Source organism: Schistocerca americana, chromosome X (assembly GCF_021461395.2).
Source record: "Schistocerca americana isolate TAMUIC-IGC-003095 chromosome X, iqSchAmer2.1, whole genome shotgun sequence".
Taxonomy (NCBI): Eukaryota; Metazoa; Arthropoda; class Insecta; order Orthoptera; family Acrididae; genus Schistocerca; species Schistocerca americana.
Genome location: NC_060130.1, coordinates 411,776,757 through 411,801,974, shown reverse-complemented (window position 1 = coordinate 411,801,974; position 25,218 = coordinate 411,776,757). Strand labels below are relative to the sequence as shown.

At 44.6% G+C, this 25,218-nt stretch overlaps 1 pseudogene; it reads right to left on the bottom strand.

The window, feature by feature from the left end:
* Window positions 1-4,765: 4,765 nt before the first annotated feature.
* On the bottom strand, window positions 4,766-4,883 carry LOC124557233 (annotated as a pseudogene).
* Window positions 4,884-25,218: the final 20,335 nt, after the last annotated feature.

The window sequence follows — 25,218 nt, the reverse complement described above, 5'->3', positions numbered from 1 at the left end:
TTCCTTGATACTGACTATGTCAGGTACCAACATATAGTGGATATATAGAGAAAGATATACTTGGAAGAATGGTAACCATAGTATGTGTAGCCACTACATCTCCATCACTTAACCAACTGAGCTGTATTGGCTACACAGAGAATTCAGCTATATATTTACCCCCGAAGAGTAGCTTCATCATTAATTTTGACAGTGACTGGTGAGTAGGTGTTTGAGGTAATTGTCTGCATGATTATAGAATCGAAAATAATGATATTAGTAAGTGTAATACTTGGACTATAATGAGAGAGGTATGAAATAAATCACAAACACAGTTTGAGATTATATATACATATTATTTATTTAAATATCGTATATCGGATGCTGTATTTAAAAAAAAAGTCTTCGGATTCTTTCTTTATCTTCTTTGCACCTGTACAGTATTTCCCAAATACAACTTTTTGATATGCAATAAATTCCCCATGTATCTCCTTCAAACCGATGGATACCTGAAAATACTTTGGATGTTCACACACATATTTAACCTGCTTCTCTTTTGGCTCTGTGTTCATATGCAAATAAACGTAACGCTCCAAATCATCAACACGTACACTATTCACATGAAAAATGTTTACAACATTACTGTATGCAGAGTCTACGCTTGGCAACCAACGACTCAGTCTCTCCAATGCAAGGCATAGTGCAGTATCCGTATCGTATAAGTTCATAACTGAAGCATTCCATAGACAAACACTCTTGTCGCCCAGTTTCACACATAGTGGAGAGTCATCCTACACTTTTGTAATACACTCCTGGAAATTGAAATAAGAACACCGTGAATTCATTGTCCCAGGAAGGGGAAACTTTATTGACACATTCCTGGGGTCAGATACATCACATGATCACACTGACAGAACCACAGGCACATAGACACAGCCAACAGAGCATGCACAATGTCGGCACTAGTACAGTGTATATCCACCTTTCGCAGCAATGCAGGCTGCTATTCTCCCATGGAGACGATCGTAGAGATGCTGGATGTAGTTCTGTGATACGGCTTGCCATGCCATTTCCACCTGGTGCCTCAGTTGGACCAGCGTTCGTGCTGGACGTGTAGACCGCGTGAGACGACGCTTCATCCAGTCCCAAACATGCTCAATGGGGGACAGATCCGGAGATCTTGCTGGCCAGGGTAGTTGACTTACACCTTCTAGAGCACGTTGGGTGGCACGGGATACATGCGGACGTGCATTGTCCAGTTGGAACAGCAAGTTCCCTTGCCGGTCTAGGAATGGTAGAACGATGGGTTCGATGACGGTTTGGATGTACCGTGCACTATTCAGTGTCCCCTCGACGATCACCAGTGGTGTACGGCCAGTGTAGGAGATCGCTCCCCACACCATGATGCCGGGTGTTGGCCCTGTGTGCCTCGGTCGTATGCAGTCCTGATTGTGGCGCTCACCTGCACGGCGCCAAACACGCATACGACCATCATTGGCACCAAGGCAGAAGCGACTCTCATCGCTGAAGACGACACGTCTCCATTCGTCCCTCCATTCACGCCTGTCGCGACACCACTGGAGGCGGGCTGCACGATGTTGGGGCGTGAGCGGAAGACGGCCTAACGGTGTGCGGGACCGTAGCCCAGCTTCATGGAGACGGTTGCGAATGGTCCTCGCCGATACCCCAGGAGCAACAGTGTCCCTAATTTGCTGGGAAGTGGCGGTGCGGTCCCCTACGGCACTGCGTAGGATCCTACGGTCTTGGCGTGCATCCGTGCGTCGCTGCGGTCCGGTCCCAGGTCGACGGGCACGTGCACCTTCCGCCGACCACTGGCGACAACATCGATGTACTGTGGAGACCTCACGCCCCACGTGTTGAGCAATTCGGCGGTACGTCCACCCGGCCTCCCGCATGTCCACTATACGCCCTCGCTCAAAGTCCGTCAACTGCACATATGGTTCACGTCCACGCTGTCGCGGCATGCTACCAGTGTTAAAGACTGCGATGGAGCTCCGTATGCCACGGCAAACTGGCTGACACTGACGGCGGCGGTGCACAAATGCTGCGCAGCTAGCGCCATTCGACGGCCAACACCGCGGTTCCTGGTGTGTCCGCTGTGCCGTGCGTGTGATCATTGCTTGTGCAGCCCTCTCGCAGTGTCCGGAGCAAGTATGGTGGGTCTGACACACCGGTGTCAATGTGTTCTTTTTTCCATTTCCAGGAGTGTAGATACTGTCACACCAGTAAGGTGAATGTCTGGAGGGGGGGGGGGGGGTGAGTTGGACAATACTCTGTGTCATCTGCTGATTGATGTCGCGTTGTGCATGACGTATTTCGTCCCAGTCGAACTCAGAAATAAGCACTCTAAAACCTGTCGATGCATTTTCAATTTCTTTTCTCACATGCAAGTCCCAGTCATGATGTGCTTCTATACCCACATTTACAGTTTTAATTCTGTTAAGAGTTAAACTATATGTAGAACTGTAAAGCATGGGCACACTTGGTATCTTCTTATCCACAGCATCTGCACACTGTGCCTGCACACTGTGCCTGCACTAGCACAGTGATGTTCTGTTGGGATGGGTCACATGTTGGTGACCAATATCGTCCTCCATCCTGCTGTTGTTTAGGACCACCAGCAGCATTTTAAACGATAGGAACAGATATGGCGTCCTCATTGCCCAGTCGATGGGTGGGACGTACAATAACAGCATCTTGTCCTCCTTTAGCAAGTGAGCTATGTGTGCTACAGCACCCCACATGGTCGTTACAGTTTCTGACATGCTGGAGGTTCCTGCTGCTGCAGGTGCAGAGGTCGGTGCTTGTCTGGACAAGATGGTGACTGAGGCTGCTGCTGGTCGGGATGCAGCAGAGGTCGACATGTTGCTGCTCATCTCTGCAGCCTTTGACATGTCGACGGCTACTGCTCAATAAAGAGGACAACGAAGGGTTACATAATAATAATAATACTGCTACCTACAGACAAAGATGTGATATAGGGTACTTACTTTCCCGTTTCTTCCTGTTCTGCAGGGCTGTACTGGATATTGTTTGCTGCTGAAAGGCCAGCCGCAGTAGCCGAGCGGTTGTAGGTGCTTCAGTCCGGAACCGCGCGACTGCTACGGTCACAGGTTCGAATCCTGCCTCGGGAATGGATGTGTGTGATGTCCTTAGGTTAGTTAGGTTTAAGTATTTTAATTTCTAGGGGACTGATGACCACAGATGTTAAGTCCCATAGTGCTCAGAGCCATTTGAACTATTTTTTCTGCTGACAACTTCATAGTTCTTCTCAGCCGGCTGCGGTGGTCTAGCGGTTCTAGGCGCTCAGTCCGGAACCGCGCGACTGCTACGGTCGCAGGTTCGAATCCTGCCTCGGGCATGGATGTGTGTGATGTCCTTAGGTTAGTTAGGTTTAAGTAGTTCTAAGTTCTAGGGAACTGATGACCACAGATGTTAAGTCCCATAGTGCTCAGAGCCATCTGAACCATTTTTTTTAGTTCTTCTTCTTCTTCTTCTGCTGCTGCTGCCTGACTGAGTGAGACTGAGGCTGTAGAACTGCTGTACCTACCCTATATCTCCTCCAATGACATCACTACATACTGTCATCTTATTGGCAAGAGCATATCACGTGACTGGATTGAGGGTTCCTACTGGTTGCCACCCTTTTTGTCTGGACCGCCATCTTGGATTACGTCATGGAAGGGGAGTGAGGGAGGGCTGACAGCGCCCTCTGTTGGCGGTGATGTGAACTAGGTCAGTTGGTCTCCAAACCCCAAGGAGGACACCTATGGTTCATTGTGGATAGTGTGAAGTTGATTTGGGGTGTTAGGCAATTTCAAGAAAGGTAGGCAGTTCCAGCACAAGCATCTATCTACATGAGTACTGAAATGCATTTTCACACCATCCCAATGCATTGATAATATTGAACTAAAAGTATTCACCACATGCTCATCCATTATGTTTTCTTTCCACTCATTGTGTAAGAGGTTATGGATACAGTCCTCAGCTGTGTGTATATTTGCATGTAGTACACTTATTGAATTCATCCCTGCTCATCACCAGCATTTCCTTGATTTACACAGTATGCAGCGCTTGTTCTGACGATATCGGTTGGACCCAAAATTGTGGCCTGGTGAGATGAGTCCCGATTTCAGTTGGTAAGAGCTGATGTAGAGTTCGAGTGTGGTGCAGATCCCACGAAGCGCTCTACCCAAGCTGTCAACAAGCCACTGCGCAAGGTGGTTGTGATACCATAATGGTACGGGCTGTTTCTCTATGGTGTGGACTGCGTCCTCTGGCCCAACTAAACCAACCATTGACAGCAAATTGTTATGTTCTTCTACTTGGAGATCATTTGCGCCCATTCATGGACTTCACGACAGTGCGCCATGTCACTGAGCCACAGTTGTTCGCGGTTGGTTTGAAGAACATACTGGACAATTAGGGTGAATGATTCAGCCACCAATATCGCCGAAATGAATTCAATCGAACATTTGTTGTACATAATCGAATGATCAGTTCGTGTACAAAATCCTCCTCTGGCAACGCTTTTGCAGTTACGAACGGCTACAGAGGTAGCACTCACTCCGTCTTCAGGCCACAAGTGGCCCAGTGGGACCATCGGACCGCCGCGTCATCCTCAGCGGAGGATGCGGATGGGAAGGGCGTGTGGTCAGCACACCAGTCTCCCAGTCGTTATGATGGTTTTCTGTGACCGGAGTCGTTACTATTCGGTCGAGTAATTCCTTAATTGGCATCACGAGGCTGAGTGCACCCCTAAAAATGGCAACGGCGCATGGGGGCCCCGATGGTCACCCATCCAAGTGCCGGCCACACCCGACAGCGCTTAACTTCGGTGATCTGACGGGAATCGGTGTATCCACTGCGGCAAGGCCGTTGCCCCTACAGGGGCAGGAAGGCTCAATATTTATGCTGGGGACTTCCAATGTCTTTTTTTAGTCCGTGCCATGTCGAGTTGCTGCACTTCATCGGGAAAACGGAGTTCCGACACCATATTAGGAGATATCTCATGACGACACGATATTAGGAGGTACCTCATGACTCTTGTCACGTCAGTGTATTTCACTTCCAAGCTGAATTATACGATTGATGTATTGCTTTCCCGATTTGATGTTTCACTTTAAAACTCTTCAAGGTACCCTTTTAATATTTGTTCAAATTATTTACACCTTTCCGCTAATAAGTCGAATTATTACAATTTATGACCCTATCAACCGACGTAACATTTCCAAATTCATAATCCATAACTCTAGCAAGCTGCTCAAATGATTAAGGTGTAAAACAGCTACAAGTGATCACTCCACGCAAAAAACGACTTTTTATTCCCCAAGTCCTCGAATTCTGGCGGAGGAGCGGTAACTGTTGGCCATTATTGAACGTAACAATACGAGAACGCCCCTGCCGGAGAAGAGTAAGCCCAACTCCAAAAATTCTGAATCAGTCGTACATAGAGGGTACCCTTTGAACTTTGAAACACACACACAGCCACACACAGCCACACACACACACACACACACACACACACGCACACACACTTACACACGCACTCTCTCTCTCTCTCCCTCTCTCTCTCTCTCTCTCTCTCTCTCTCTCACACACACACACACACACACACACACACACACACACACACACACACACGAAATGAAACCACAAAGATCGTATTTGTCGAAATTTCAAAGACGCTATAAAATGAAAAACTGTAAAATAGTACAATAAGTGAATGAGGCTGGTTTACAACTGAACTCTAAATGGAAGAAACAGCCATGTGTGCTAAGTCGTTCAGCCTTAAGTCATATTCTTGAGTTCACAGACTACGCAAAATTTTAGTAGTTTTACCACACTCGTCTCATAATCAGTTAAAAGACGCTAAGATCGCCAAAACCTAGACCAATATACTGAAGCTTGTATCGTACAGAAAAAGATCTGAATTCTTAAGAGCGAAGAAGAAACTCGTGAAGTCAGATCTGACAATATTCAAGGATCTCAACTCTGAAAAACGACAATTTTGAACAGTGCTATCTCGAGATTTGGGCTACGAAACGCATGGCAGGAAAATGGTGAAGGCGGAAAATGCGAGAAGATCGGCCCTCAGTGCCACTGAACTCGAGGGTCTGTACTTTAGATGCTAAAAAACATGTCAGATCCTGCTGTCTATCATTTGTGTGCTTTTGGATCTTTATTTTTTAAACAAACTATTTATTTTTTATTCTTTCCTTAAGACAGTGATCATTCATTTGCCAGGTTTACTTTTAGTACAATTTCTGTTGTATTTTCATACTGAAAAAAAAGTGATCATGTGACACTGATGGCCGGAAGTACCCATCTGGGGAAATTTGGCCGCAGAGTTTCACGTCTTTTCTGTTGACGCAACATCGGGCAAGTTGCATGTCCATGATGATGACCAACACCCGGCCCGTTAGTGGAGAAAATCTCCAACCTAGCCCTGAATTGAACCCGGGCCGCTGCATGACATTCAGACAAGCTGACTACTCAGCTAAAGAGGAAGACAGTTTTTTCATCCTTCTAATACCAATATAATTCGTTATTTCACTATTACTTCACTATTCTGACAGGAATCTAATTCAGACGATTAATTGTACTGTCTACTTCCATTTTCACACACGTCAGATGTTTAACGGCTGCTATCAAAGCTTGCTGTCCTTGGCCTCTCCTCTTCTTTAAGATACTTGCCACGTCCACTCCTGAAACTCTTACTCGTCTAGCGCAGTGCGCCCCACTATGCGTTGTTCCCCCACACTTCCTGGCCGAGAGTCGCTAATGTCCTGCAGCGGCATCCTTGCGAGCTTTTCATCCGAGTGCACTAATCTCCATATTGTACAAGCAAATTTTCAGTCTGTGACAGATCACCTCGACGAGTACCGTCATCTGTTTCAAGACATAGCCATCCACTCCACGTAGTACTGTCGGAGACCTGGTTCGACCATGTATTCCCACAAGTTCTGTAAAAATGGACGGCTACATCTTTCTAAGACATGACAGACGTAACTGACGAGGGGATGGAGTAGGGGCGTATTATCACCTACGATGCTACACACATCCAACAACAATAATGATGAACAAGCGAATATACGTTCATAGAAATCAAATCATTTAACAGAAAATGCCTGACATGTGTCCACTACAAACTTCGTAAACTAGGTGAGTTTGCCTGCTTCGAAATTGCTCTTTCAAGTTTCTGGTCGGCATACGAGCATATAATTATAGCTGGTGTCATTAACATAAATTTTCTGTGCAGTAGTTTTTCCAATGTAAAATTTATGCAAATGGTTTCTCCTTCAAAGGTATCACTGCTTCAGCTTGCTTCTACCCATCATACGAACAGTAGTCTCACTGTCATAGATATATTTGCAACGAAATCCTCAAACAGTAATTTGTACCTCTTAAATATCTGCACCTGGCATGTGCACCCATGACAATTTTCCAGACGTACTCGCTGGAACGCCCCAGAAAGAAACAGTAACTGACTACATACAAAGACTTCAAATGCTTTAATTTATGTGAACTTGCAACTAAAGTTCAAGAAATGGTTTGAAGGACATCTTATTTCCCTCTTGGACAAAAAAAATCATGGGTTTACTAAAAAACTTATTCAACTATATGACAAATGTGCTTCCCTGAAGACCAGAAAAATAAAAGGAAACGTGCACTTTGATTAACTGAAGAACTAAAACAATTTATGGATCTCAGAGACCCTGCACGCTGGGCATCTGAACTATGCCTCACGCCTGAAAGTCATATTTCTTACAAGCAGAAGCGGAACAGACAGCCAAGATCTGAGAAACGCAAAATTGAACCATACCCATACGTTAACCTACAACGGAAACAGATCAGCTGTCCTACGAAAAATTCTGCGTGGTCTTGGTATAGGTAAAGCAAAAGATGCAGCGGATCCCATTGTTCTAGTCGAAGAACTGAACCCTTACTCCGCATTATCTACAACTACAATTGAACAGCAAACGAAACAGAGGCTCACTGGTTACTTCAAGGGGTGAACGACTGCAGCAGCAAAAAATTCTATTTAAAGCATGTTACTTGCAATACGGTCAAAATAGCCATCATGAGTATCAGATCAGTCCAAATGATGAACATTTTTACTGACGCACTGCTGCCCTCTATAGCAAATATCTTCAACCACATTTTGACCAGAAGTATTTCCCGTGAATCCTGGGAACAGGGACTAGTTAAGCCACTACCTAAAAATGCCGTTGCCTCAGCACCCTTTGATTTCTGACATATTTATATTCTTCCTGCACTGTCCAATGCCTTAGAATATATAATCGATAGTTCACGACGAGCTAACAGGATACCTGACTAAAAACAACCTACTAGATTATTGTCACTCTATCCATAAATATCGTGGCGTAGCATCTGCTTTAATAAAGGAAACAGATGACCTGAAGCTTGCAATGAGTGCAAAAGAGGCAACTACTATGTCAATGATAGGCAATCAAAATTTCGTAACACGTTTTTATTAAATTTTACAGCAGAAGCTAAAATTATTTCTTGAAAATAATATACAGTGCAACTGTATAGTATAAGCTTAGTTAATGCCAGATCGGAGAAATCCATGCACTTTCAAATCTCTCTTTGATAATGGAGTTACCGCCTACTGGAAGTACGAGGTTTTCACAGGCAGATGGAGTTACGAGGATTTCATTGCCTACCATCGATGTGCTTCTTAGACGTTAGCAACATCTTTGACACTGTCGACTTCTAAATTTTATTTGCCAAACTTAAACCATAAATTTGTCGCCAAGTGCCGTGCTGTGTTCCTCTGATACCTGACTTCTCGCCAGGAATGCGTGGCGCCCGGCACAGTAAAGTGACACTGAAAGCAGGTGACGTGAAAAAGAAACTTGTACAAATACTTATACTTCTAGTTATTATTTTCAGTGATGTTACCCCGCATAGCGTTTCTCAGGAGAGCTCACGGCGCCTGGAACTAGTTGGGAATGCCTCTGTTCGTTATACCTGTGACAAGTGCAGAGATTTCCGCCCCCTCCGTCTTCTCTACAGTTTTATGAATGAACAATATCCCTCACATCTCTCTTCGATCTTAACGCTGTTATCTGAGCAAGATGGCAGAAAGATCCGTCCCAGTCGGAACAAAAGCCGGCCGTTGTGGACGAGCGGTTCTAGGCGCTTCAGTCTGGAAACGCGCGACCGCTACGGTCGCAGGTCCGAATCCTGCCTCGGGCAGGGTGTGTGATGTCCTTAGGTTAGTTAGGTTTAAGTGGTTCTAAGTTCTAGGGGACTGATGACCTCAGATGTTAAGTCCCATAGTGCTCACAACCATTTGAACCATTTTTCCAAACCAAACCATTTCTGTCCCTCTCTGTTATTTAGCTACTGCCCTGATGTCTTTCTCAGTAGCAGGAACCTGACTGTGGAATAACGTCACTCATTATATTAGTGAACTGAATAACATCTCCAGCTTCAGAATACAGTTAAGGACATATCTACTGAAGCAACAACGAGGATTACCATTGTCCCTTACGCACTCATTACCCTTGCATCCTGTAGTATCGTAGCGAGTCGATACCACACAGAATGGAACCGTTCCAGGTTGAGAGGTTGGCGCAAAAGATTCTCCTGTTGTCCAACAGCGGTAGCGCCAGTGACCGGCACCGCCCAACCGTAGGCCTCCCGAGTGCCACGCCCTGAGCTGAGGCACGGATCACGTGGACAAGAGACCGCCCGACTGCAGCTCTAGTCAGCTGTTACCGAGTTCGTCCCCAGGCGTCGAGTAGCTTCAGTTAGCAGCATTCGAGGATCGTCATATTACAGTCACAACTTGCTCTACGAAAGTAGTACATCAGAACTGGCTACAAGACTTACGTTTATTTTTTTATTGTGAACTGTTAAAGTGTTTAACTTACCCCGCCTTTGCCAAATATTTGTATATGGATTTCGCTGATAAATCTTTGTAGAAAAGTAGAGTGTATTACAGTATTTCTCTCAGTGATTGTGTTCTCTCATTCTTATGATTTCTGCTTCAGAACCCACGCATCTTCCCGATGGGATAACTGAGCGAGGTGACGCATTGGTTAACACATTGGACTCGCATTCGGGAGAACGAAGCGTCAAACCCGCGTCCGGCCATCCTGATTGAGGTTTTCCGTGATTTACCTAAATCGCTTCAGGTAAATGCCGTGATGGTTCCTTCGAAAAGGCACGCCCGATTTACTTCCCCACCCTTCCGTAATCCGAGCTTTCTTCTACGCGGATTGTGGGAGGTCCCGTTCATTGCCGAGCGAGGATTGTAGCATATTCATTTTTGACAATATACACGTGATTCTTTTTGCAAGAGAACTTTCGTGTATGTACCGTAAGCTCAGCCTAAGTCTGTTTTATTTCAGATCCAGTGCCATGCTCACCAATTGTCACGTGGTACTAAAGTGTTTCCTTTACACAGAGGCTTAATTGTGTTGTGGTTTGTTTTCGGCACTGAGCTTCTTGCTTTCTGTTTTAGTTTGTTGCTTTTGCCTTGGGCTTTTGATAGTGTTTTTAGGGCTACGACAGCTTTAAGTTTGCTTTGTGAACCATGTTCACGCAAGACATGTCTCTCACACAGGTTGTTCAGCTTCAGGCACAGCAGATGCAGCAGTTAAAGGTTGGAATGACCAAATTACTGGATATTCAAACGAACATCGCTTGCTGCAACCCCAGGACCGCCGCAGCAAACAAGACCTCCATGTGCCCCGCAGTTCAGGCAGTTTAACGTTCAGCAGGGAGAATGGGTGAAGTACACAGCGCAGTTATGCTCACACTTCGCGGCAAACCGGATCCAAGGTGTGAATCGATATCCATATTTTTTGTCAACAGTAGGAGTGGAAGTTTACCGCCTCTGTTATAAGCTTTCTCCAACGACGCGCCCTGAAAGTGTTTCGTATGAAAAAGCAATCGAAGCCGTCTATAGATATTTTGATGAACAAATTTATGTAGAAACCGTAGACTCAAGTTTTTCGGACTTCTTAGGAAGCCCAATGAAACAAACAGAGTATGGATAGCAGACTTAAGAGGTCTGACTAGAAAGCGTAAATTAAAGCGAGAGTGACAAGTTTTGTTGTGATGAGATGTTACGCGATGCCATAACACAGAATATCTCAGACTGTCGTCTTAGGTTCTGTAGTATCCTACTCTAAAATAAGTATTTGATTTTTTACATAACTAAGACAATTTAGACAATGCAGCGGTATACTCCGTTCATCATAAAAATAAAACAGATGTAAACAAAGACAGCGGCTATGACTGGTCGGAAGCAGTAGCACACGTGCACTGGTGTTATTACGCTCTTGTAAGTAGGTCCTACTTATGTATTAGATGTATTATTACTAAGTTATGCTACATGAAACTTTAAGATATTGTAATGTATTAACAGCCATCAAAGGTTTCCTTAATCACGCTTTAACTATGTAGTTTTTATTTTAAAAATCGTGTACAGTCACAGTTTTTGTGCAGTTGTGCTCTGATTGTCGCGCTTTTAATACGCAGTATGAAAATGGCTGAGGCTGCTTCCTGTTCCGCAGTGAAACATGCGTGTGAAGCACGGTTAAAAAGGCCGAGAAATAGGTTGTTCTTAATGTTTTTCGTAAATTTACAGAAAAGAATTGGCTTTTAATTCATCCTAGGCACTGTATTTAATGCGGTTAAGGAAATATTCCAGATTAGATGTACAGCGGAGTCCGTAGTGTAGTAGATTAGATAACTAAGTGTAGTTAATTCATCGATGGTTCAAGCCTCTTCGTAGTCGTCTTATTTTACATACAATTTGAAATACCTACATCTCGTAATTGTAAAATCCATCACCATTTTTTGTGAATAAGGCATTTCTTCTTGTTTCTAATTAACTCTGGGCTCGAAATTCCTGGTTTCATGTCAAATATAATTTCTTCATTATTGACATTTTATGAAAGATTCTTAATAAAGCTTGCTTAAATTAAGAAAACATGACAATTTAATTTTTAGAGCAAAAATGAAAAACGAAATATTCTTTGTTTGGACTACGTCCATTGTTTTCTACCACAGACGTAGTCTCACACGAGCCAGAGTCATAAGTGTCGTAAAAACAGGAAAAACAATCCTTTTTACAATATCGAGCATACCATATAAATTCTGCATTTTTACGTTTGCCACTGTACTGTTACAATATGAACCTAACAGAAGAAATCTGGAGCAAACGATTTGTCGCGAGAAATAACGAGACTGTTAAGCTTGCAGACGTACTGGAAGTAACGCATGCAGCTTTTTCATATGTCACTGCCGAACGATAGTGGGGTATAGAACGGCATGTCATAAATGAAGAGGAGAAAATGCGGCGTCTAGGTGGCTTCGTGGATTCTGTCGTTGATCGACTCCTTTTCAACGTAGCAGATGACAGTTTCACAACTCAAATACATATATTTCTCGGATTCGAATAAGCAAGGAGCTAAGAGACTGCCAGACGGCTGAATGTAATTAATACCTTCAGTGGCTTCAGTATTGAACAATAGGTGAAATCCCTGCAGTATGCTTTTGCATCACACATAACTCGCTCAGAAAAATATCCTGTATTTAAGTTAGGAATTTTCATCGTTCTTGTTTGTAATTAGAGTAGTATGTTAGGTGAGAACGAAAGCATTTTCTGCTTTCCGTCTGGTCACCTAAGAAGCGTGCAGTAATGCTGGAATTTTGTAGAATATTATTTCATTCTGTTCAAAAATAAATGACATTCGAAGCTGTAGTGTTTCTTCGTTCGTTTCCTTTTACGTCTGCACTGCAACTGCTTACATCTTTGCAGGTTAGTTGGACCAGCTGGCTGGCCAGGGCGGTCCAAGTTTAATGCGCTGGTAAAGCTGTTGCCCGCATTATCACTCAGTCTGTGTGCGTGTAACAGCATAAAACGTGTCCTTATGATCGTACTTGACTGTACTGGACACAGCTTCGCTTCCGCTCCGCGTGAAACAAAAATCCAGTGAGATTCAAGCAAACGCGGAAGACTACATGCTGTAATGTTTGCATCAGATTTATTCTTATGATGAATAGAGAATAGGGTTTGAGTTTCCGTTCGTATCCATTGTACATCGTAGTGACAGTAAACAGTCTGTGCGCGCAGGTCACGCGCTACGGCCCTTCACGGCATGGCGCATGGGGCGCGGAAGATGTAGACAGTAGGCCCGCACCAAACATTCAGTTCATATTGTAAAATCTTGTACGCATTGTTTTAAGTCTCACAACCGACAGCCATACCCTTGCTGCAATGCGCAGTGTTACAATCGCTGCAAGTGTGTCACATTCAAACAATTTATATGAAAAAAACATTCAGAGAAAGTCAGGAGTTGGTTCTTCTAAAACTCAAGCCATGAGTGTTAATGTAGAGGATAGTGAGAAGAACAATGTTCCATCCATGTCAGAGTCAGTTTTAAATTTTCAGAACTCGTCTTTGTTCAAACACAGGCTAACGTTCTCTGTATCACAGAACATTTGCAAGCAGGCCGCTCGTGTACAACTTGAATCTGGACCTTATGCCAAACTTTTGAAAAGACGTATCTACGAACGACTGGGTCAGCCTACACTTTGTCAGTCTCAGGTAGTGTCGTCTATTATACGATGGTGACGATATCCCTATCATAGGTGTTTGTAGCCTCCCTGCCACATTCAAGAACGTTACAAAAATAGTTTCGTTTGTGGTTCTATGTGCGAAAGACAACCCGAACATATTCGGCATGGAAATCTTCGACTTATTTGTGTTATAAATACAAGACAATGTGTTGTCAGTGAGCACTTCTTTGCCTCATGACAATGTTTCACAGTTATGTAGTGAGTTTCGTGAATTATTTCAAGACATGTCAAGCATAGCTAACAATTTTGAGGCCCACATAACATTAAAAGCCAACGCACAACCTAAATACTTTCGGGCACAGCCGATCCCGCAAACTATTCTGGACAAAGTAGCTAAACAGTTAGAACAGTTGCAAGAACAAGGGATTGTTGAACCAATTACTGCAGACTAATGGTCTTCTCCTCTAGTGGTCCTCACCAAACCGAACGGCAAGTTACTCTTTAATATTGACTTAAGGTCTACTATCAATAATTAAACAGTTGTAGATTCATATAGGTTGCCATGTCCGGAGGAACTAATTGACAAGTTAGGCGCTGGTCGATGCTTCTCAAGAACCGGCTTAGGAGATGCCTATCTTCGTATATCCTAGTATGAACAATAATAGCAGTTTCTTGTGCTCAATATGCAAATGGGCTTGTTCAAGTTTCTATGGTTACCTCTCGGCCTTGCGTCGGCGTCTGCCATGTTCCAGCGGTACTAGTAACAGTTGAGAGCAAAGATAACCTCCTGCTCCAATTATTTGGACGATAATATGGATGCTGGTCATACACCAGGAGAACATTCATCAAATCTGCGAAAGTCTTTTTGAAGTGCTTGCGTCTGCGAACCTCTGATGCAACAAGGACAAGAGTTCAGTTTTTCAGACAGAGATCGCCTCTCTAGGACATGTGATAAACATACAAGGCATTCATCCGTCATAGGCGTATCCCTCAGCAATTCACGACTTACCAAGCAGTGTTAGGCGAACTTACATATTATATTTGGTTTACCCCGAAAGCTGCTCAAATCGCATCTCTGTTCCATCGACTTCGTGGGAAGAACGTTCCGTTGTTTGGCCCCAGGAATGTGCTTCAGCTTTCAAGAAATTAAAAGACGTTTTGTTGAGTGACAATTTCCTGATACATTTTGACCGATCCAAGCTATTAATTTTGGCGGCTGATGATTCATCATACTGGATCTGGGCAGATCTTTCTCACAGAAACAGGGGCGTAGATAGACCAATTGCATTTGCATCATAGATACTGAACAAGGCACTTGTTGACAATTAGGGAAAGAACTTCTTGCAACTGTGTCAACGAGTTTCATCAGTACCTGTAAGGGCATAAATTCTACCTTGTCACGGACCAAAAGCCGTTGACTTCACTGTTCACAGCTCAAAGCTGCACCACTGGTTTCTCATTCTGTACTGCATTTATCGCAAATCTCTTGCCCAACGTAAAGTCCCGAGCGACTGGAAAAAAGCGCAGGTGACGCCTGGTTATAAGAAGGGTAGAGGGACGGATCCTCAAAATTGCAGACCAATATCTTTAACATCGGTTTGTTGCAGGATTCTCGAACATATTCTCTGTTCGAATATAATGAATTTCCTTAAGTCAGAGGAGTTGCTGTCCATGCATCACCACGGCTTCAGAAAGCATCGCTGCTGCGAAACGCAACTTGCCCTTTTTTCACATGATATCTTGCGAACCATGGATGAAGGGTATCAGACGGATGCCATAATCCTTGACTTCCGGAAAGCGTTTGACTCGGTGCCCCATTGCAGACTCCTAACTAAGGTACGAGCATATGGGATTGGTTCCCAAATATGTGAGTGGCTTGAAGACTTCTTAAGTAATAGAACTCAGTAAGTTGTCCTCTCGCTGGTGAGTGTTCTTCGGAGGTGAGGGTGTCATCTGGAGTGCCCCAGGGAAGTGTGGTAGGTCCGCTGTTGTTTTCTATCTACATAAATGATCATTTGGATAGGGTAGATAGCAATGTGCGGCTGTTTGCTGATGATGCTGTGGTGTACGGGACGGTGTCGTTGTTGAGTGACTGTAGGAGGATACAAGATGACTTGGACAGGATTTGTGACTGGCGTAAAATGGCTCTGAGCACTATGGGACTTAACTTCTGAGGTCATCAGTCCCCTAGAACTTAGAACTACTTAAACCTAACTAACCTAAGGACATCACACACATCCATGCCCGAGGCAGGATTCGAAACTGCGACCGTAGCGGTCGCGCGGTTCCAGACTGTAGCGCCTAGAACCGATCGGCCGCCCCGGCCAGCGTGATTGGTGTAAAGAATGGCAGCTAACTCTAAATATAGATAAATGTAAATTAATGCAGATGAATAGGAAAAAGAATCCGGTAATGTTTGAATACTCCATTAGTAATGTAGCGTTGGACACAGTCACGTCGATTAAATATTTGTGCGTAACACTGCAGAGCGATATGAAGTGGGACAAGCATGTAATGGCAGTTGTGGGGAAGGTGGATAGTCGTCTTCGGTTCATTGGTAGAATTTTGGGAAGATGTGGTTCATCTGTAAAGGAAACCGCTTATAAAACACTAATACGATCTGTTCTTGAGTACTGCTCGAGCGTTTGGGATCCCTACCAGGTCGGATTGAGGGAGGACATAGAAGCAATTCAGAGGCGGGCTGTTAGATTTGTTACTGGTAGGTTTGATCATCACGCGAGTGTTACGGAAATGCTTCAGGAACTCGGGTGGGAGTCTCTGGAGGAAAGGAGGCGTTCTTTTCGTGAATCACTACTGAGGAAATTTAGTGAACCAGCATTTGAGGCTGACTGCAGTACAATTTTACTGCTGCAACTTATATTTCGCAGAAAGACCACAAAGATAAGAGATTAGGGCTCGTACAGAGGCATATAGGCAGTCATTTTTCCCTTGTTCTGTTTTGGAGTGGAACAGGGAGAGAAGATTCTAGTTGTGGTACGATGTACCCTCCGCCACGCACCGTATGGTGGATTGCGGGGTATGTATGCAGATGTAGTAGATGTATAATTATCAGTATGAGCGTGTTTACCGTCCTATGATTAAGCATTCCAATATCCTGTTACGGTTACCTGTTGGACTCATCCTGTTTCCGACGAGTCAGAGGACTCGCGTTTTTATTTGAATATTCTGGATGCAGCGACGCCTCGAAATTATCCAGTCTCGCATAGGAAGGTTGCTCAGAAAACAGCTGTCGATCCTTATTTACAAGTGTTGGCTCAGTACATCCGCACTGGCTGCCCACTGACAGCTAAAATGATTCAGAACTCGTTGGTTCGTCGGTTTTTTGTACGCCGACGTGGTCTGCCAATTCAGATGGTCATTCACGAGTTGTTACATCAAGGTCCTTACAACAAAAAGTATTTCATTTTTTGCACCCTCGTCAATGGGGCATGGTCAGAATGAAACAACTGGCCCGGTGCCATTGCACTTGGGTCGAGATGAACGCCCAGATAGAGAAGGTTACTGCTAACTGACAGGCCTGTGCAGAGCACCAAGCTGCTCCACCCCAGAAATTCTTTGAGTGGTCTAAACACCCCGCCCAATGGCAAAGACTTCACATCGATTATGCTGCTACATTTTCGAACTTCCAGTTGTTAATTGTGGTTTGTGCATTTAGCAGATTCCCTTTTGCTGCATCCACGGCTGCTTCATAATCTATTGAAGCACTGACGCAAGTTTTTTTTAGTAGAGGGTCTTCCAGAAGAAATTGTTTGAAGACAATGGACCTCAGATTGTGTCAAGCGTCAAGCGAATTTCAGCAATTCTGTGATACCTACGGCATACAACATGCGGCTAGTACACCATTTCATCACCATTCCAGCGGAAAGGTCGACCTTTTTGTACGCACTTTCAAGTATCAAAGGAACAGACTATGCGCTTCCCACGGTCGATAAAGGCTATAAAATCATTTTCGGTGTCCTGCTGTTTCCAACTGAGAGGCAGCAATTCACCTCTGGAGTTGCTTCATCGTCGACGCCATAGTACTTCACATATTGCACCTACTTCAGCTGTTAGCTAAGATTCCTTTCATTAATCAACGATGTTGTCTTTTTTAGGATGTTTGGTGCCTTCAGCAGATGGTAGCGGGGAGCCAGTATTAACATTATGAGTCGCTTTTTTTTCCAAGGTTCTTCTAGTGTGGACAGACGGAGCTACAACTAAATTCGTGCTTGTCGGCTGCATGATCATGCCTCAGGTCTCTCAGTTTCCGATTCGGTGCCACACAGGATCTCGCAGTCAATGCCCGCCGTCTCTCCCTCCTGCCCAGCACCGCCAGTAGATGGAGATCGACGCGGCGCATCTTACGTCCTCATGGCACCTTCCGCTTCTGACGTCGGGGTCGAGTCAAGATCGTTGGACTGCCTTTCTTCGACACCAAGAACCCGCCAGACGCCAAGATGTTGTCCGCTTCCATAGGACCATCATCCACTAGTCACGGATGGACCCCTTAGGCCCAGGTTTTCGGCCGGTGTTCCCAGGCATTAGCAAGGCGGATGACGAGATGCGCTGCCTCCCCAACGACACCTGTAGCCAAGACACCTACCCCATTCCCCCCCCCCCCCCCCCCCATCCCCGCCATCGTTTTGTTCACTGCACGACGATGGTGAGGAAGTTTGGGAGGAAGGGATGTGGTATCGTAGCTAGTCGATAGCCACACAGGGGGCAATCCTTCCAGATTCAGAGATTAGCACTAGAGTTTCTCTGTTGTCTGACAGCGACAGCGACCAGCACCACCCAAACACGGGCAACACGAACGCCACGTCCCTGAGCTGAGGGGCTGCTGGTTCCACGAATGACGTGGATAGGAGACCGCCCAAATTTATCTCTAGCCAATTCTTGGCGTGCTCATCCCCAGTTGTCGAGTAGCTCCCAGTCGGTGACAGTCAGAGCACAATCTCAACTTGTACATCAGAAATGTTCTCAAGACTTATGTTTATTTCGTTATTGTGAACTGTTAAAGTGTTTAACTTATCCTGGCTTTGCCAAGGACTTGTATAGGGATTTCGCTGAGGAATCTTTTGTACCAGGTTGAGTATATTATAATATTTCTCTTAGTGGCTGTGTTCTCCATTCTATTGACTTCTACCTCATAACCCACGCACCGTCCCGACGGGACAGAAATACTTCTGGCGACGAGATTTACATCCTTATTTCCAACCAGAAATTTCTCTCTTTCTATTGTTCTTAGCTGGTGGTGTCACCTTAAATTTCCTTTCCCCAGAACTCCCTATATCAGAAAACATCTATCTTGTACACCTTTAAATACTTTATACGTCTGCCACTCTCCTTATTGTTATTATTGTGATCATTGTTATTATTATTATTATTATTATTACTTTTATCGCTACTAGTGGCAGCAGCTGCAGTAGTGGAAGCACTGCCTGTATTAACTTTATTCGTTACTCACATTGCCACTTGAGACACTCAAATCATTTTAATATTTTTTGTCACATTAAAACTGTTATGTTTTAGAAAACAATGATTTATAGAAGGAACTGTATAAGTGAAACCCTGGTCTAATGTACGGGGGGCCTGATGGCCCTATAAGATCAGGCTAAATAAATAAATAAAATAGAAGGCATCTACCCACTTAAATTTGCTTCTGTCACTTACACTGCACAGGTATCCTTATCTGCCTCTGTCTATTTGCTCATATCCCAAGATTCTGTACGCTGGTGCACAACAGAATGATATACACTGAAGTGCTAAAGAAACTGATATAGGTATGCGTATTCAAATACAGAGATATGTAAACAGGCCGAATACGGCGCTGCGATCGGTAACGCACATACACACATCAAAAAAGTTTTGCATTTGCTCAGTTCCGAGACTTCCGGAACCTGTAAAGAAAATTGGATCAGAGATCAACATAAACATAGTTTCCACCCTTTTTATTGATCATGAAAACCACACGTTGCATGTTGTACCGCCATACAGTCATATAGCGAGATCTTAAGACGTGGTGGTCCAGATTGCTGTACACACCGATACCTCCTATACCCAGTAGCGCGTCCTCTTACATTGATGCATGCCTGTATTCGTCGTGGCATACTATCCACAAGTTCATCAAGGCACTACGGTTCCAGATTGTCCCACTCTCGGCGTAGATCCCTCAGAGTGGATGGTGGGTCACGTCGTCCATAAACAGCCCCTCTCAATCTATCCCAGGCATAATTCGATACGGTTCATGTCTGGAGAACATGCTGGACACTCCAGGCGAGCGATGTCGTTATCCTGAAGGGAATCATTCACAAGATGTGCATGATGGGAGCGCGAATTGTCGTCCATAAAGACGAATGCCTCGCTAATATGCTGCCGATATGCTTGCACTGTCGGTTGGAGAATGGTATTCACGTACCGTACAGCCGTTATAGCGCCTTCCATGAGCACACGACATCCTGTGGCTTCACGAAAAGCATTATTCAACATGGTGGTGTTGCTGTCAGGGTTCCTCCGCGCCATAATCCGTAGGTAGCGGTCATCCACTGCAGTAGTAGCCGTTGGGCGGCCTGTGCCTTTCTGGCACAAAGTAACAACGTGGACGCGATCGAACCGCGGTACTGACCGTCTAGGCATGGTTGAACTACAGCAACACGAGCAGTGTACCTCGTTCCCTGTGGAATGACTGTAACTGATCGGCTGTTGGACCCCCTACGTCTAATAGGCGCTGCTCATGCATGGGCGGGTTTAGTGACATCTCTGAACAGTCTAACTGACTGTTTCTGTGATAGAATATTCACAGTCAACGTCTATCTTCAGGAGGTCTGGGAACCGGGGTGATGCAAAACTTTTTTTGATGTATGTATAGGACAACAAGTGTCTGGTGCAGTTGTTAGATCGGTCACTGCTGCTACAATGGCAGGTTATCAAGATTTAAGCGGGCTTGAACGTGGTGTTATAGTCGGCGCACGAGCGATGGGGCACAGTACCTCCGAGGTAGCGATGAAGTGGGGTTTTCCCGTACGACCATTTCACGTATGTGCCGTGGATATCAGGACTTCGGTAAAACATCAAATCTCTAACATCGCTGCGGCCGGAAAAAGTTCCTACCAGAACGGGACAAACGACAACTAAGGAGAATCGTTCAACTTGACAGAAGTTCAACTCTTTCCAATGCTGGGCAATCAACAAGTGCCAGCGTGCGAATCATTCTACGAAACATCATCGATAAGGACGGGAATCAGACCAGATCTTAAACTATTTGCATTGGAGACACCTCATCTGCAGCAGCGCCTTAAGAATAGCATGGAGAAACCTGTATATTCACTGGGAACTCAGGTCCGGAAGACAGAGTAAAAAACACAGTCTCTTGCTTCGAGCACTCGACGTATACTATGTTAAAATAGTGATTCCTGTCAAACCGTTTCTGAGATACGAACTGAAAAATAAAATCTGGAATGCATTCATTCTTAAAATTCATGACATTTAAAATATCCCTGAGCCTCTTACTAAACCAAGATTGAGAGCTACTCAGATTTGGCCGTACAATTTTTTAGCTGGTGCCAGATCAATGGTGGAGTGATACCTCTACAATGAAAGTGACGAACGAGCTATCTCAATTAAGAGAGCTAGAATGTGCGTAAGCCAATCATTCGATATAATGTGTTTCCTACGCAGCTGGTGAGGGAAACACTACGATTAATACTCTTGTACAGTTCTTCCCAGGTTTCAACATGGGGATTAAAATGGCTTCCTTCCATGAATCAGGGAACAGTACTGTTATCCAAATCAAATGGAATTTTCGTACTTCTCTTTGTGATGCGCTGGAACACTTTGTATTGTGCCCTCTGGTGGCCAGGTCATGCCTCACGTGCCATGGACAACGAGGAATTCAGTTCTCATGTGCAGAACGAGTAATGGTGTAATTCATCACTGGTGGAACTGAGGTCCCAACCGTACCTCTCGGCAGCCACTTTGTCTCTTGAGGAAGCTGGTTCCTGAATGATAGTGGTAATACCTCTGACGGAATGTTCCGTCAGAGTAAGAGCGAAGATAACGGACTCATTGTTTGAGCTTCGCGGTCGATCCTATTGGTAATATGATCCTCTCATTCCTCGTTGCACCGTGTCTAGTTTTTCTTACTGAACACCGATCGGCGCGAATGTTGGATGTTAACGTACAGTAGCCGCTTACAGACGGCAGATGGCCGTACTAGCAGTGGAGGGTACATAAAGTGTGTCTGGAATGAGGAAAAAAGTGCAGTCGATTTCCTAATGCGAGAACAGAGCGTTTTAACTGACGTCCAAAAGTGAATGATCATTGAATTTCAAGCGAAGGGTGGAATCATTTACGGATCGGCTCTGTTTGTAAACCGTTCGTTTGCTCACGTGGTGACAGTATACCATACATGGTAAACTGGCGCTATCCAAATACGGCGCTAAGGCAATTGTGGTGCACGAAGGGTCATACATGACAAGGAAGAACAACGGCTGCGTAGGTGTGTACTGGCGAACAGTCGTGCAGCTTTTATGCAACTGATCTCCCAGATGAACCAAGGGGTCACCAACAGCGTCACCTCAACGACCGTTTAGGGAACGTCACTGTGTCTGGCCTCCGCAGCAGGCGACTGATTCGTGCACCCATGCTGACTGCTGTTCATCGGTGGCGAATTTTGGAATTTTCACGGCAATACCGCATCTGAGCGTCCACTGAGTGGCGACAGGTGGTATTCTCAGATAAATAATGTTTTACGCTCCACTGGACGTGAAACGTCTGAAAGCAAACATTCTGCAACAATCGTCAGAATGATCCAGGCGGGAGGAGAGAGCATTATGGTCTATGGGAAGTGTTCTATGGCATGCCCTGGGTGATTTGGTCATTCTGGAAGGCACACTGCACCAACGGAAGTATGCATCAGTCCGTAGCGACCATGTCCACTCCAACATGCAGTTTGTTTTTTCTCAGCACGACAGCGTCTACCAGCAAGACAATGCAACGTATCACACAGCTCGCAGTGTACGCGTGTGGTTCGGAAAGCACCAGCATTAGTTTGACGTACGGCTTGTTCACTAAATTTCCCCGATTTAAACCTAATAGAAAATTTGTGGGACCACCTCTACAAGGCTGTTTGTGCCATGGTTCCCCTACCGAGAAACCTGGCACACCTGGCCATGGCACTGGTATTGGAATAGCGTTACATCCATGTCGGTACCTTTCGGAACCTCATTGACTCCCTTCTTGGTTGTCTCGCAGTGGTTCGCATTGCAAAAGGTGGTTATTCAATCTTTTGAGAGGTGGTCACTTTTGACCCTTATCATACCGACACATCCCAGAGGGATTTTTGGTGATACTGCTGCAACTGTAAGAACCAGTTTACTCTTGATTTGACTTGCGTCTGTTTAAGATGTGTATTACATAATCAGAAATATGATTCATTCGTCCTGGCAGGACACCGCTTGATATAATACGTTATGTATTCTGATAGATTTATTTTTTGTTATTTCACATAATATGAACGCCATAAATTTTCAGAAATCCGAAAAAAGCCTTGAATTATTTGAGAAGAAAGTGACAGTACAGCGAAAATTCTGATGGGAATTCGAATTGAGAAGGCAAATTTACTGCAATGCCAGGACGGAAATGGACAAATTCTGTGTCCCCGATGACTCTCTGACGTCAATACGTTGTCAAAGTTTCTCTCTGACCTACACAAGGGATACTGCACCCACAATGTCCGAAGTTTTCGAAGTGGTCTTTGATGACCAAGTTGTAGATACCATACGCACCTTCACCAATGCAGAAGCGTCACTTGTTGTTCAACATTACAATGCAAATGTTGCACTGAACAAAATGAGAATTAGGATGGACGTAGATTCTGGCAAATTGAAAGCGTTTCCTGATGTGCTACTGCTCGAGGTCTTCGGTGCCAAAGGGAATCGATTTCTGAAACGTGAGCAAGAGACGAAAATATTCGTTGTGCAGTTTGTTTTACTGCCATCTTGGTACGGAATCGATATGCACATATTCTTCAGTTTGTCAGGTTTGACGATAAAGCAACACGTCAAAATGCTTATTTAATTTAAATATATAGTTTTAGAGATGCAAAGACCCTAATGTAAATAACCTTATACACTATTATATTGAGAAGCAAAGAAAAAAAAGAAAAAGACGTGGGGGCCACAGAAGACACCAGCTTCGTAAGGAATGTTGTCAACTTAGGCTTGATATGTTAAAGGTAAATGTGACTGGACAGTGCACTTGGTTACCTTAAGAGGCTCTATCGATGGGGCAGTTTTTGCTCACGCCGAGAGGGATAGCGCAGTGGTTAGCACACTGGACTCGTATTCGGGAGGACGACGGTTCAAACCCGTGTCCGGCCATTCTGATTTAGGTTTTCCGTGAATTCCCTAAATCGCTTAGGCAACTACCTGGATGGTTCCTTCGATAGGGCATAGCACCTTTTTCTCTACATCCTTCCGTAATCCGAGCTTGTGCTCCGTCTCTAATGAACTCGTTGTCGACGGGACGTTAAACACTAATCTCCTCTTCCTCCTTCACTATTTGCTCACCTCCACAGCACATTGTGTACGTTCAAGTTGGGGAGGTTTGTAATATGTGTGGTAGAATCACAGATGTTGCAGCGTAGTTTGAGAGCCATATTATCTGTGACATTAATCTCTTTCTTATCCCTGCAGTTCTTCCAAGGTGGGAGATCTGCAGCAGAGATGAACTACCTTAGAGAGTTGCTGGTAACCTCAGACAGTCTTTGACATCTATATCGTATGGAACGTTCTGAACCATACTCAGGTAATTTAATTACATTAGATTTGGAACTGAAGGCTCATCGTTAACTGTTTACATAATACTCTGTGCTTCAGTCACCTTTTCATCGTTCTAATTCTCTTACAATTACTTAGTGTCCAGGGGTACTATATCCATTTGGCATATTACACCTGTGCTACAATTTAGAGGCGTATGTTTTTCAAACAATGTGAGAAGTCAATCTCACACAGGCATATCCACTGACCTGGTGTCTTCCAGTCCAAGCAGCAGCCTCCAGATGACGCTCACAAATTGGGACCTCTTTCTGCTTTGCACCTCGTGGATCTGCATTCGCCGATAGTGTGAAAAGACGACAAAGAGAGCGCTGTCAGCTGTGGGCTACATTGCTTCTGACTCGTGCTGGCAGAAATGGAAATTCTTCCGCCGACTGGCACAAGAGACGATGCGCCATGGTCACTCTCACAGTTCTGAATCAGCAGTCAGACTGTTCATTTCAGTGCGTGCAGCCATCTCAACACTCTGCAAGACTACATAACAACTTAGCAGTCGTTATTTACGGAGTAGTAGGACGGTCAAGAGTATCTGCAATATTACATTCAGTCACAGTGAAACTGTCATAGGCTACCAATAGATGGCAAAGATAATTAGAGTTCTTATATTAGATTTACTACATCCACTGCCAGGCATCAGACTGTTACCTAAGTTAATTGCTATAGACGGTGTCCCAAGATGGATGGTCAATATTCATGAATATGACAGGATCGATCATCTGAAGCAAAATATTCGTATTGACGTATGCCCTATTCTGAATGGTTTCCGAAGTATGACACATTTAATGTACATTGTTATTTATTTTCTGTATTATTCAGT